This window comes from Carya illinoinensis, chromosome 2 (genome assembly GCF_018687715.1).
Source record: "Carya illinoinensis cultivar Pawnee chromosome 2, C.illinoinensisPawnee_v1, whole genome shotgun sequence".
Classification (NCBI taxonomy): domain Eukaryota; kingdom Viridiplantae; phylum Streptophyta; class Magnoliopsida; order Fagales; family Juglandaceae; genus Carya; species Carya illinoinensis.
This window is the reverse complement of record NC_056753.1, coordinates 422,609-430,239: the sequence shown is the minus strand read 5'-3', so window position 1 is coordinate 430,239 and position 7,631 is coordinate 422,609. Positions and strand designations below refer to the sequence as shown.

The 7,631-nt window shown below is 37.1% G+C and overlaps 1 non-coding gene across 1 annotated transcript; it reads right to left on the bottom strand.

Annotated features, from left to right (window-relative positions):
• Window positions 1–3,283: 3,283 nt before the first annotated feature.
• LOC122302131 lies at window positions 3,284–3,390 on the bottom strand. The gene has a single exon (XR_006240374.1). It is a non-coding gene; the product is annotated as a small nucleolar RNA R71 (small nucleolar RNA).
• Between the last annotated feature and the right edge of the window lie 4,241 nt (window positions 3,391–7,631).

Genomic DNA, 7,631 nt, shown 5'->3' with positions numbered 1-7,631 from the left:
GTTGCAGGCCTAACCCTAATATAGGAAGTTAAGAGACCTTAACTGATAGATCACTGTTTCGATTCTCTCTCTCTAGACCAAATTTATCCATTATTACATGGCTTGTTATTTGGATACCTTTAGGATTAAGTATAAAAGCATTTTCTTATGTTTACTTTGATCGATTTGTACTTTAAGTTTTAATTTTTTTTTCAATATAAGGAATATTACAGTAGAACTTCACTAGATTTGTACTTTAAGGTTCAAAAGCTTTTTAATAAAAAAAATTACATTGTTTGGGTGTTACATATCAAAACACTTTTAAATCTCAAATAAGTTAAAAAGTACGTTTAGGAAAATGTATAAAAAATAATGTTGAACGTAATTCGAATTTTAAAAAGAATGTCAATGGACGAAAATAGTCATATAACTTTCAAATAATTATAAACTTTCAAATAATTATAACTTTCAGATAATTATAATTTTCAAACTTTCAAGGATATGGTCATAATCTTTAAGAATTTAAATAATCGTCATTTCTATCTCATAAAACACTTTTTTTAATTTTTTTTCATAAACAAATGTAATATGATTAAAAGTGTTTTGAACATATGGTTACCTAACATTAAATAACTTTTTAATAGTAGAACTTATTACTTCAGTTATAAGTTATAAGCTCTAAACCTATAAGCTATATTTCTCATCACAATCCCAAACATGCATTTAGACAGTTGCCTAGGTCTCCGGTGGAAGGAGATAAAAAGAAAAAAAAAAGCCTTGTTGGATCTTTTAAAAGAAAAAAAAAATTCCAATTAGAAGAAATTGATTAAATAGAGAACAAAGAGATCAAACCGATCTTATGTATTGGCCATCTTTTGATTGATCATATTTCTCTTCTCTTCTTAAAAACTTTCTTGGTTTACGTTTTTTTAGTCTTTTGACTCACCATCAAAACTTCTATTTTTTATTTTTGCCCAAAACCTAATAGCCTGATGACATATATTCTGGTTCGCCAAATAAAAAACCTAAGTTCGACCTCCCCACTTCTCTTATAAAAAAAGATTTTCTATTTATATTAAGTCATTAATTTATAAAGATATTGGCAATGCCCCCCTAATTACCAAAAAGGGGCTCATTGGCATTAGATTTCTTTTCTAGAATATCCTTTATGATCATGTTTCTAAATATATATGTTAATATTGATACTTCTCTTTTTAGAATTCTATTATGTTTTGAGTTTCCTAAATGATGACGAAACTTTTTCTCATATCCATTTCTTTTTATTTCTAGTGTTGGTATTGAGACATGAAGCAATCTTCTAAATTCTTGTCCTATATCCCCATAATAATTATTTTTCATACTCTCCTTCTAAGGCTTGATGACTTGCAAAAATTTCATATTGCAAATTTTACAAGTTCGCTCGAGCGGAGGCTTTTGGCCGCTCGAGCGAATTCAGGCAGATTCAAACGCTCGACTGCAGCTCGACAGGGAGCTCGAGCGGGTTGCTGAAAAACAAAGATCGCTCGAGCGAAGGCTTTTGGCCACTCGAGCGAAATCAGGCAGAGTCGAACGCTCGACGTGCGCTCGATAGAAATCAGGCAGAATCGAACGCTCGATGCGCGCTCGATGCGCGCTCGACACCCCGTTCGAGCGAACATTGTATTTTCACAGATTTAAGGTTTTCCGCCGTCGCACCATATAAAAGCAATTTTTCACTCTAGGGCCACGACTTTTGACTGGAGAACACTTCTTGGGACAGAAAAACATAGCTAGAGGGATTCAAATCATCTGTTTTGGAGAGGGAATTCCAATTATTGCACGTACGTTGGAATCATACAAGAGCACGGACGGGAGAAAAGCGTTGAATCGTTCCCTTGAGCTTTTGAAGACAATTTGCGGCTGCAAGGAGGATTTTTCAGTATTTATTTTCTTCCAATCTTCTCATAACAATTATAGTGAATTCGTTTATGTTGAATTCCATTTCTAGCATGAGCTAAATTTACTTTATTCTAGGAAAACGATATAACCTATTTCCAAACTATGCTTATTTGTCTATGCTAATTTAATGCAATTCTCTCTTTGTTTATCTGATTTATTCTGAGTTTATTACTTCTAATTAACTGACCATTGATTAGATGATAATTAATCTTGTGATTTGCTATCGAAAGAGGGAATCATAGGGTAGATCTTGGATATTTCAGCATAGGTAAGTATAGAGATCGAAAGACTTGTATGAACCTATGTAGTAATTAAATCTTTGGTCTTATTGCGTCCTTGATTATTGAATTTGCATATTCTTGTGTGAATTGATAACCAAGAGTCAATTCCAATTGACTATCGAAAGAGGCTTTTGGATGATTTAGAGATTTGCTAATAGACAAAAGAGATTTAAATTAAGTTAGCTGGATGAGAAAAGCATAGTGAAGAATTAGGTGAAATCGATTTCCTAGAAGTTTTCATCCCCATTAAGTTGATCTTCGAACATCAACTTTATTTCCTTTGCATATTTCTCTTTGAGTCGATTTTAGTTTAAATTGCAACTACAAAAATCTTAGTGATTCCTCTAAATAAAATCAAGTTTAGTATAATTTTGGTATTTGGCAAACGTAAGGTACCAATCCCTGAGGACGATGCTCTTCTTATTACTTTACTATAAAACTACGATATTGTGCACTTGCAGTTTTGCACCGGTCAAGTTTTTGGCGCCGTTGCCGGGGACTGGTTTATTTTTATTCTTTTTGTCAATATCGATACAAAGTAATCTTGGTTTTAATTTAGAATTTTGTTTTAATTTGTTCTACAGGTGTGTTTTTAACGTTGGATGTGCCGTGCTAGATCTCTTGATATTATTCCTGTTGATCCGGAGATTGAAAGAACTCTTAGATCACTAAGAAGAAATAAGATACTAGCCATGGCTGAAGAAGAACGTGAGGTACTACCACGCACCTTGAAGGACTATGTACGGCCAGTTGTGAATGGAAATTACTCGAGCATAATGCGCCAGCCAATTAATGCCAACAACTTTGAGCTCAAACCAGCTTTGATTAGCATGGTGCAGCAGGCTCAATTCAGCGGGTCACCACTGGATGATCCCAATATTCATTTGGCAATGTTCTTGGAGATTTGCGACACTGTGAAGATCAATGGTGTTACTGAAGACACCATTAGACTGAGATTGTTTCCTTTTTCTTTGAGGGACAAGGCTAAAGGTTGGCTACAATCTCTACAACCGGGAAGTATCATTAGTTGGCAGGACATGGCTGAGAGGTTTCTTGCTAAATTCTTTCCTCCTGCAAAAACAGCCCAACTCAGGAGTGAGATTGGCCAATTCAAGCAAAATGATTTTGAGTCACTCTATGAAGCGTGGGAGAGGTATAAAGATTTGGTTCGACGTTGCCCACAACATGGATTGCCAGATTGGTTGCAAGTTCAGATGTTCTATAATGGGTTAAATGGGCAAACCCGAACTATAGTTGATGCTGCTTCTGGTGGAACTTTGATGTCGAAGACAGCTGAAGGTGCTATTGCACTTTTGGAAGAAATGGCCTCAAACAACTATTAATGGCCAACTGAGAGGACTTTGGCTAAGAAGGTTGCTGGAATTCATGACTTGGAGCCAATAGCAGCCCTTTCCGCTCAAGTAGCTACTCTATCTCATCAGATTTCAGCCTTGACAACACAAAGGATACCACAAAGTACAGAATATGTTACATCTACCAGTATGATAGTTCCAAGCAATGAGGCGAGTCAAGAACAAGTTCAATATGTCAACAATCGGAACTAAAACTATCGTGGTAATCCTATGCCAAATTACTATCATCCAGGGCTTAGAAATCATGAGAATTTTTCATATGGAAATACAAAGAATGTGTTGCAACCTCAACCTCCTCCAGGATTTGATAGCCAACCAAGCGAGAAGAAGATGTCACTTGAGGATGCCATGGTTTCCTTTGTTCAGGAGACCAATGCAAGGTTTAAAAAGACTGATTCACGGTTGGACAACATTGAGACTCATTGTAGCAATATGGGAGCCACTATGAAGAATCTTGAAGTGCAAATTGGGCAACTAGCCACTACCATCAATGCCCAACAAAGAGGAGCTTTTTCTAGCAACACTGAAGTGAATCCAAAGGAACAATGTAAGGCCATCACACTTAGGAGTGGAAAAGAAATTGAGAGGGCACCATTAAAGGAGAGGAAGTCCACCCCTACCGCTGCGAACAATGGACAAAGCAAAGATCAAGTAGAAGAAGAGGAGATTATCAATGATACACTAGAGGAGACCGACTTGCCTCCTGCAATTTCATTTCCTGACAATCCTCCTATTCTTGCTCCTCCACTTCCTTATCCTCAGCGTTTTCAAAAGCAAAAACTAAATAAGCAATTTTCTAAGTTTTTGGATATTTTTAAGAAAATTCACATTAATATTCCTTTTGCAGATGCCTTGGAACAAATGCCAAATTATATCAAATTCCTGAAGGACATCATTTCCAAGAAGAGAAGATTGGAAGAGTTTGAAACATTGAAGCTCTCTAAAGAATGCAGTGCCATTCTTCAAAAGAAATTGCCTCAAAAATTAAAAGATCCGGGGAGTTTCACTTTGCCTTGCACTATTGGGAATTCATTTTTTGATAGAGTTTTATGTGATCTTGGTGCTAGCATTAATCTTATGCCACTTTCTATATGCAGGAAATTAGGACTTGGAGAGATGAAGCATACAACAATTTCCTTGCAACTAGCGGATCGGTCCATCAAGTATCCACGTGGAGTCATAGAAGATGTATTGGTAAAGGTGGATAAGTTTATTTTTCCTGCTGATTTTGTGGTGTTAGATATGGAGGAAGATGAAGATGTCCAGCTAATTCTTGGTCGACCATTCTTGACCACGGGAAGAGCTTTAATTGATGTCCAAAAGGGTGAATTAACATTGAGAGTAAACAAAGAAGAGGTTATGTTCAACATCTACCAAGCCATGAAATTTTCAGAAGATCCAAGTACTTGCTTTCGGGTAGATGTCATTAAGCAATGTGTAGAAGAGGCCTCTCAAGAAGATATGTCATCCGATCACCTAGAACGCTGTATCACCACTTCATCTCATGCTTTTGATTTTAATAATTCTGCTGTTTGTGAATCTGACTTGCCTTTTGTTAGTAAAGAATTTTTCCACTATGTTTTTGCTTTGGGAGCATTGCAGCAGGTTACATCACTTAGTAATGAAGTGGGGAAGCTAGAGCCGGTGATACCAAAGGATGAATCTGAAATTGCTAAAGAAAAGATGCAGAAAAATACAACTCCGGAGTTGAAGCAATTACCTGAGCATCTTCGCCATGCATTCTTGGGTGATAGTGATACCTTTTCAGTGATTGTTGCTACATCACTCACACCCGAAGAAGAGGAAAAGTTGATGCGTGTATTGAGGGAGCATAGAACAGCCTTGGGATAGACTATTTCTGACATGAAAGGAATAAGTCCCTTCATTTGCATGCACAAGATTTTAATGGAGGAGCTTTACAAGCCAACAATTGAGCACCAAAGAAGATTAAATCCAGCAATGAAGGAAGTAGTGAGAGCTGAAATTTTGAAACTCCTTAATGCTGGAATTATATATGCTATTTCAGATACTTCATGGGTAAGTCCAGTGCAAATTGTACCAAAGAAGGGTGGAATGACTGTGGTAAAAAATGACAATAATGAGTTCATTCCTACAAGAACGGTCACGGGATGGCATGTATGCATGGATTACCACAAGTTAAATAAAGCAACAAGGAAGGATCATTTTTCACTTCCATTCATTGATCAGATGTTGGATCGATTGGCTGGGTACTCCTACTATTGTTTTTTGGATGGTTATTCGGGGTATAATCAAATTGCTATAGCTCCTGAAGATCAAGAGAAAACTACATTCACATACCCCTATGGAACGTTTGCTTTTAGGAGGATGCCCTTTGGATTGTGCAATGCCCCTGCGACATTTCAATGTTGCATGATGGCTATTTTTTCTAACATGGTGGAAGATATAATGGAAGTATTCATGGATGACTTTTCAGTTTTTGGTACATCTTTTGATCATTGTTTGCATAACTTAGCTCTTGTTTTGCAAAGATGTGAAGATAAAAATCTAGTCCTGAACTGGGAGAAGTGTCATTTCATGGTTCAAGAAGGGATCGTGCTAGGCCATAGAGTGTCATCTAAAGGAATTGAGGTGGATCGAGCCAAAATTGCAACCATAGAGAAACTACCACCTCCAAAGAATGTGAAGGGAATCAGAAGTTTTCTGGGACATGCGGGATTTTATAGAAGATTTATCAAGGATGTTTCTAAACTCTCTAAACCTTTATGTAATCTTCTTGAGAAAAATTCTGCATTTGACTTTGATATTATTTGTTTGCAGGCCTTTAATGCACTCAAGGAGAAGCTAATTTCAGCACCAATTGTGATTGTGCCTGATTGGAGTAAACCTTTTGAAGTTATGTGCGATGCAAGTGACTTTGCAATTGGAGCAGTGTTGGGGCAAAGGCGAGACAAGCTGTTTAAAGCCATCTATTATGCAAGCCGGATATTGAATGAAGCTCAGTTGAATTATACGACAACTGAGAAGGAGATGCTTGATGTGGTGTTTGCTTGTGACAAATTTCGGTCTTACCTCATTGGGACAAAGGTGATAGTATTCACTGATCACGCAGCACTTCGCTATTTGTTTGGCAAGAAGGATGCTAAGCCAAGACTAATTCGTTGGATCCTCATTCTTCAAGAATTTGACTTGGAGATTCGAGACAAGAAAGGAAGTGAAAATTTAGTGACTGACCATCTCTTTCGGTTAGAGCAAGAGGAAGAAAGACCAGATTCAGTGGTCCAAGAGGCATTCCCTGATGAGCAGTTGTTTGCATGTGAGATCAAACTTCCGTGGTATGCTGATATTGTTAACTATCTAGCTTGTAAAGTTTTACCACCTGATCTTACTTATCATCAACGTAAGAAATTTTTGCATGATGTGAATTATTATCTGTGGGATGAGCCTTTGTTGTTCAAAAGATGCCCTGATCAAATCATTAGAAAATGTGTGCCAGAAGAAGAGATGCAAGACATCCTCCATCATTGCCATTCATCATCATATGGAGGGCACTTTGGAGCCATCCGTACAGCAGCTAAGGTACTTCAAAGTGGGTTCTATTGGCCTTCTATTTTTCGTGATAGTTACACTTTGGTGAAAACTTGTGACCGGTGCCAACGTATGGGAAATATTTCAAGGCGTCATGAGTTACCACTGAAAGGTATCTTAGAAGTTGAGTTGTTTGATGTTTGGGGAATAGATTTTATAGGGTCTTTTCCTCTTTCTTTTGGTTTTGCTTATATCTTATTAGCAGTTGACTATGTGTCAAAATGGGTGGAAGCAATTGCTACAATAACAAATGATGCAAAGGTAGTGTTCAAATTTCTGCACAAGAACATATTCACAAGATTTGGCACTCCACAAGCTATTATTAGTGATGAAGGGACTCACTTTTGCAACAAGTTGTTTGAGAATCTTCTTTCTAAATATGGTGTGAAGCACAAGATAGCACTTGCTTACCATCCTCAAACTAATGGTCAAGCTGAAATTTCAAATAGAGAGATCAAGAACATCCTTGAGAAGACGGTCAAAATCAATAGAA